The sequence below is a fragment of the Quercus robur genome, chromosome 6 (genome assembly GCF_932294415.1).
Source record: "Quercus robur chromosome 6, dhQueRobu3.1, whole genome shotgun sequence".
NCBI lineage: Eukaryota > Viridiplantae > Streptophyta > Magnoliopsida > Fagales > Fagaceae > Quercus > Quercus robur.
Window position 1 is genome coordinate 13,185,748 of NC_065539.1, and position 7,960 is coordinate 13,193,707.

The 7,960-nt window shown below is 35.7% G+C and overlaps 1 pseudogene; it reads right to left on the minus strand.

Annotated features, from left to right (window-relative positions):
• Positions 1–232: 232 nt before the first annotated feature.
• LOC126732837 (probable receptor-like protein kinase At5g24010) lies at positions 233–2,979 on the minus strand (annotated as a pseudogene).
• Between the last annotated feature and the right edge of the window lie 4,981 nt (positions 2,980–7,960).

Here is a 7,960-nt window from a genome sequence, read left to right on the forward strand (position 1 = left end):
ATAGGAGAGAGGGTTGGGCAGCAGAACTGGGCAGACGAATTTCGGTAACCATGTTGCCGAAATTCAACATTTTCTCTTTCCTCCTTTTGCATCTTCTCTCTCATACTTTTGGCTGAATTTCGGCAACGGTGATACCGAAATTCAGTCTCTCTCCTCAAAATCCCAAATAAGTTTCAATAGTACCTATAACGCAAATTAATTTCAGTTTTTGCAATATTAACCCAAAAGACTCGGTGTGCAACACTAAAACATTTTTACAGACACAGCATATTATTATAGCATTTTACAGAGTTATGATGACAGGAAGCCACATAAACGTAATAAAGCTAATGTACCTCAAACTAGAGAAGAATATCTTGCCCCATCAATCCTAAATTGGGTTTTGACTTTCACTAGCCGTTGTATCAGAGTCATCAACTACTCCAGTGGGTGTATGATCATCTTTCTCCAATGGGATTCCATCAGAAGGCAATTGCCAAGCAAGAGGTAACTGCAACTCCAATGAAGAATTTATTGTGCTTTCTTCATGTGGGTCTGCGTGCATTGCAGTTTCTTGAAGCATCAGTGCATATTGCAAGTCATATAGCACTTCATGCATTTTAGGCCTGTCAGCACCACTTGTCTTCAAACACTTCTCAGCTGTTTCACTAAACTTTCGCAATGAATTAGGCTTGATTTTACCAACTAGCACTGGATCGATAATTTTCTCAAGTTGGCCTTTCCTTTGCCACAGCATCCCCCATTCAGCTAAGTTCATCTCATCCATTGGAAGCAAGTTATTAATAGCTGGTCTAGCACAAAGAATTTCAAGAAGTACAACACCAAAAGAGTACACATCAGATTTTTCTGTCAACTGTAGGGTGGTAAGGTATTCAGGATCAAGATAACCAAAGCTACCCTTTACAGCCATTGTCAAATGCTCTGGATCGGGAACGCCTGACTTTGAAAGGCCAAAGTCAGCAACTTTAGCCACATAATTTTCATCAAGCAAGATGTTTGTGGATTTTACATCACGGTGAATGATTCCTCCAGCTGTACCAGTGTGTAGGTAACGTAGGCCCGTGGCAGAGCCAATGCAAATTTCAAGTCTTTGCTTCCAAGATAATTCAGATGGTAAAGATGTGGTCTCAGAATTGTCATTTGAATGATAGAGGTGTTCTCTTAGAGTCCCCTTTTCCATAAATTCATAAACCAGTATCATCTCAGACCTTTCATCACAGTATCCAATCAAAGAAACAAGATGGCGATGCCTGATTTGAGATAACACAATGATCTCCGTTTGGAATTCCTCAATACCCTGCCCATGCCTTGCTTCACTTCGTTTTACTGCCACTTTCGTACCATTCCGAAGAGTTCCTTTGTAGACTTTGCCAAATCCACCCTCACCAATCAAAAATTTTGCATTGAAGTTCTTAGTTGCATACATTATTTCACCTAAAGAAATCCTCCAACTGAGGTTCAGATTCGAAAGTAAGGATGAATTAGCACTTCCTTCAGTCAACCTGTTTAAACTTAGCCCACCAAAAAGAAGCTTTGTCAAACTTTGGTCAGGCACTGATTTCCTGCATTTCAATCGCAACGCCACAACTGTCATCAAAATTACAAATGCCCCACTACATACAGAACCAATGATCAATATAACAGGGGAGTGTTTCTTGTTTGTAACTGGTTCACATTCCACCAGTATGGGACCTGATGTCTTCATGAACTCCATAATCTCCAGCCCATTCAAAAACGCATTAAGAATGGGAGAGTCATTCTCTGAAGGGCTTATAATAAAATTTGTAAATCCAGAATCATCTGAATCAACCACATAATCGATGAAAAAGGGAACAGCGAACTCTGCAGTTCCAGTCATTTTATAAGGATCAATCAACTCATCATAGTTGCTATATAAATAGAGATTGAACCTTATGTCATTAGGTGTTTTACTTACTATGTCACAGAAATGGACCCGAACAAAGTGAGAAGTATTCTTACCGACTGGAAAACGCCAAGTTAAATTTAAGAGACTGGCGTTGACGCCACTGACTTCCTTCAATTGTTTGGCTGTCTGATAGACATCATCTGGGGATGTATAATTTGTGGCCAGTGCTGGGTCGTAATTAGGCGTTTGACTATGAGGCGTGCTGTTCTTTGCAAAATCGCGGTTGTGTATTAAGTAACTATCATCTAGTACCCAATTCCTCCCCAAGTCATCGAATTCATTTCGGGAACCTCCAAAGTTGATCCTATGGATTGTATGCAGAACCAGAGACTGAGAGAGCAAACCTTTGTAGTTACCAACATTTCCAGCAGAAGTAACGCGAGTAACATTATCAGTGATGCGGGTCTCGTTGGCAAGAAAGACTTCTATGGCGTTTACGAAAGCCAAAGATGAGTCTTGAGAAGGTATGAAATGGATTTTAAACTCTCCTTGCGGGATGGTAAGGAAGAATTCCTTAATCACTGGAGAACCACTGCTGTTTCGGATGCTGAAATTGGTTAAAAGTGAAAACCCAGAAGCCGAAACATTGAACAGTGCATCATATAGATTAGCAGCACGTGACAAGTAAGCAAAGAAATGGAGGCGTACTATGTATGTACCATTCTGGTGGATTTCAAATCTATACGAACATGGCTGTCTGTAAACTCTTGCTGTTTGATATAGTACATAAGTCGATGCTGATGTGTTGCTGACTTGTTCGCTTTTGCCAGTTGAGAAATAAGGGAAATTAGAGTTGATGTCAGGAACAAAGTCCTGGCTGTTGTTGTAGAAGCTGGCGTTGGAGCTTGCTCCACAGTTGATGAAGTACTTGTCAGCAACAGTGTAAACTGATGAGAGAAGCAGAAGTAAAGAGAAGCGGAGAGGTAAGAGGAGGCGGAGTTTGGAAAGAGTCTTATAGGAGTGAGCCATTTCCATGGATTTTTTTGTGAGAGTAGCTAGTTCTTTTGTGGTAGTTATGAATTTATGATGGGTTGCTAGGGATGCAACAAGGTTGCTGAAAAACTGATAATAAATTAATAATCAACAGTACGCATATATCATATTGACAAATAAAAAAATATTATAAACAAAGACTTTGACTAGAAACTTTTAAAGAATATACATTTTAGTAACTTATATACCCGTTTGGATTGCACTGATTCTGGTGTTTGTGTCTCTGTTCTGCATTTTGTTTTGTTTTTTATTTTTTAAACCCGTAGTAGTTGACTTGCCAACTATGAACAGTATACCGTATACTGTTTATAGATCTCACAAATTACATTTTTTAGTAATTTTTTCATTAAAAATAGGTCCCACAGTACTATTTACATATTTAAAAATTATTTCGTTACAGTGTTTTCAGTTTCAGTTTTTAGTTTCAGTAAAAATAAACTCAATCCAAACAGATGACTTCTTCATTCTCTAACTTTTCTGTTTTTCACACGTTCTTAATTTATTTTTATCTTTTTCAAAAAGTTGAGGGTCTGTTTGGTGAGTGAGTTTAAACTCACATTTTAAATAATATTATACACATTTTCACATATTTTTTCATTCACATGTATTTCAAAAAACTCCAAATAACAATTCTCAAGCTACTCTACCAAACACCCTCTAAATATTTGACTAACTCTAATCAAAATTGTGGTGTGATATGTAAATTATTAAAAAGGACAAAATATATCTTAATGCGTAATTACTAAAAAGGACAAAATATATAGATATAAGAAGTCTTTCATGCTTATGGTTTCACCTTCTTATTAATAATACTAATAATAATAGTTGTTGTTTATTATTATTGATTCCTTTTTATAGAGGATTCTTAATGACTTCTTATCAATAATAAATTACATTTCTATTTTTCATTTTCATGAAATACACAATAATTATTTTGAAACTTTTTTTAGAAACATTATTTTGAAACCTTTAATAGTATGAATTTCTACAAATTATGATTTTATTAAGACTTATCTTTTCCTTTTGTAATTATCGTACTTATTAATAGTAACTACTTATTTTCTTTTTGTGCTTATTATAAGAGTAATACTAGAGATACAAACTTTTTTACAAATTGCTGATGTAGTGAATGGTTGTTAATATAAACGAAAAATTGATATTAATAGTAGGTCTAGATGAAAACTAATAAGAAATTGGCATATCAATAGTTTGTAAAAATATATATATTTTTTGAGATAGTAAAAATATTATAAAATAGTTTGTGACTGTAGCTTTACTTTTATTGTATTGAGTACTACTAGATCCACAACATTATCACAATAATTTTATAATAAATTCTATGTGGCAAGTTGTTATTGATAGGTAAAAAATTTATGTTAGTAATTGTCAAAATTAAAACCAATAGCAACTTATTATAACTAAAATTTATTATAAATATATTATGAAGATAACATTACTCTAATATAATTTATTAATTTTTTTTCATACGATTACCATTTTTTCTTAAGATTTGTTCATACTCTTGCTCCATGCATATAACCAACACAACATCCTTTTTTTTTTATTCCGTTTTCTTCTCAACCACATTTTCTTCCCCTTTTGTCTTCTTTATTTCTCCATTCTCTCTATTTTCCTCCACACACATTTATTCACATTCTCTCTCTCTCTCTCTCTCTCTCTCTCTCTCTCTCTCTCTCTCTCTCTCTCTCATATTGTTTACTTAGCCCAATACCCACACTTCAACAAAGTGACTTTGGTGAGTCACAATTTCCTTCTCATGTTAAGGCAGGGGCGGAGCTATCATTGGACCAAGGCGGGCCATGGACCCCCAAATTTTGAAAAAATTTATATACTATGTATAAATTTATAAAAATTAAGATTTGGCCCAACAAAATTCTTCCTAACCACCCCCCCCCCTAACCCAACAAAATTTTTCCTTACCCTGAACATAATTCTTGGCCATGTAGGGAAATAAAATTTAGCACAAACACTACAACAAATTTTTAAAATTTAACCCAAATACTCCAACAAAAATTAACCACCAAGCCCATCCTTAAGCCTTTCAAAATTTACAAGAAAAAAACCATTTTATTGACCTAGATCATAGATCATAGATGTAGTGATTTGTGATTTCAAAAAAAAAAAAAAAAACCAACCAAGCATAGCACTGCACCAAAACATTCTTTCGAAGGCATCACCGCTGCAACGCATCACCTAACCCACTTCACGCAGTAACAATTCGGTGCTGTCACACAGTTTAGTATACCTCAGACTTTGGCCTCCCTCTTAGTTTTGTTTTTCCAACTCTGTTTAATGTTTATCTTGCTGTAGCACCTTGCATTATAAATTTCTAATTATGTTTAGTTGGACAGCCAGACAACTTGTGGATTCTGATTTTTTTTAATAAAGAAAAAAGCATAACCATGAATCTAGTCAAGAGTCAAAAGGCTTGTATTCCTGTGCTACTGTTACCAATTTATTGTACATTGTAATGAGATAGTGTCTGTGGTGAGTCCTAAGTAGAGCTTTTTTTTTTTTTTTTTGATAACATGAATTTGTAGAGCGTTGACAAAGCACATTGTTATTTTTAAAGTATAATTAAACGATTGATTGATGTTGATAATACAAGTTTTACTATATAATTTTTATAATTTGATGCACTACCAATAAAATAATTATTTTATGCATTTTCTTTTGTAATAAATAGATGCTAATTTGAATTCTCATGAAAAATTTTGTTCAAATTTTGGCCCCCCTCCCTTGGAGTTCTGGCTTTGTCCCTACAATGAGGCCTTCACCTTCATGGCTCATCAAGAATCAAGCCCCACTTCGGTACCACCCTTTGAAGCAGCTTTTTGACAGTTGTGTTGATCGGTGACTCAACAATTCTCATCAAGAATCAAGACCCAATTCACTTCAGCAGTACCCATAGCATGCAACAATGAAGGGGCTTGATTGGCAATGAAAATAGCTTTAGAGAGTGACAAATCTAAAAGCTGTGTACAGTGACTCCAAAGGTTCTTGTTGGAACCCAAATCTCTATTTCCTATTGGCTATGTATTTTCTTGTTAGAGAAGAGGAGCAAAATAGAGAGTTCATGAAAAAGGGGAGGGTAATTTAGAGATAATATTAGAAAATTTCACAATAATATATTTTGCATTTGTTGTGTTTCGCAATTGTAGCTCAAAGCTGCCACACGAAAACGCAAGATTCTTCATATTGGAAAAGGCACTTTTTTTTATAGGAAAAAAACACATTTTTGATAAACGTGTGTTTGCAATAATTTACCAAACACGCATTTTGGGTCTTGGGTTGGAAAACTTGTGTTTTGGGCTTCTTAAAGTGAAACTAAACAGACACTTAGGGCCTGTTTGGATACCACTTTTTTTACTAAAAACTGAAAACTTATTGCTAAAAACACTGTAGTAAAATATTTTTTATTGCTGAAAGTACTGTTCACGCGTTTTTCATCACTTGGCTAGTCCATGAACAATGCCATGGGACCAGTCAAGTGACACGCAAACACACGCAAATGCCAACGCTGTCGCTACACAAACGCACACTAAGTGTCCTATTTATGAAAGTGTGTATTAAAAAATTAAAATATATCCACTTTAAAAGTGTGGGGTTTTAATGCGTTCCAAATATGAAACTATATAAGGTTCCCCCCCCCCCCCCCCCTTTAATATTATCATTTTCTCATGAAATATCCATTGGTTTTAATTGCTAAGTAGAATTCCAACTGATGGGGTACTTAACAACTTAGCATTCAAGCTAAGCCATTCAACATAGAAGTAAAGTAATGCTGGCATTCAAGTATGGTTGTTAGTGTCTCTTTGAGCCAATACTCTAACAGGCATTTTATAGGTTCATAACATAAACACCAATTTGTTTGGGTTGGGTGCAAGAGATTTGAGCTCTAGATGTTATGGACACTTCAAAAAGTGCCAATATTTTTAGCTCCAAGGCTCTTGGCAATAAAAAATTTATTAACTATTTGAAAAGTTATTCAAGGGTAGAATAATTTTCCCCCTAAATTAGGGTAAATGACCTTATTCGATGGTATGATGCTCCTGACAATTAATAATGGACAAGAGTGGTGTGGGTATTGCACAGGATATTCCATGCTAGTTCATTTCCAATTGAAGCCATGACTCATGACTCATGAATCAACAAATAGCGTCCATAAAGCTACAATTCCATTCCATACAGACTTGGAAGCAACTTTTACAATTAGTATCATCCAGGTGAATGGAACTGTAACTTCATGGAAGCCACACTAATTGAAAAAGTCATTTTATCTTTATTGCTTTTTTACCGGAACATCAATGAAAACATAACTTTCCATACAGACTTGGAACGAGTGATTGTCAAACTTTCCATACTGCGTAAGAAAAGTTGATCAAACTTTTCGTTCATCAACCATAGTAGCTAGTATTTTTTTTTGGTCAACCATGGAAATTGCATAAAACTAGGAATTAATCAGTTTGTTACATCACAAGTTAGCTTTATCAGAAGCTATAATGCTTTCCACCATAGGTGGTGGGTACAAAAATACAACAAAAGAGGCTAAGCTACTTGCACCTAATTTGGCCATCGCATCAGCACATTGATTGGCCTTTCGAAAAACGTGCATTATCTGCTTGTTAGAAATCTCTCTCACTAGGTTCTTGCAATCAGTCAACAATGGGTCCATTAACAGATTGGTAGAATTATTGTTCATGAGCAAGACTACATTTAATGCATCCAATTCAATGATGAGATTGTTCACCCCCATTTCCTTTGCCAATAGCAGACCATCTCTGAGTGCCCACAGCTTAGCCATGCAGCTGTTGGTACAACTAAGAGGCCTAGTATAGCCTTTCAACCATTGACCTTTATGATCCCTGATCACACCGCCCCCTCCCCCATGCACGTCCAGGATTTCCAAGAGAAGACCCATCTCTGAGTGCCCACAACTTAGCCATGCAGCTGTTGGTACAACCAAGAGGCCTAGTATAGCCTTTCAACCATTGACCTTTATGATCCCTGATCACACCT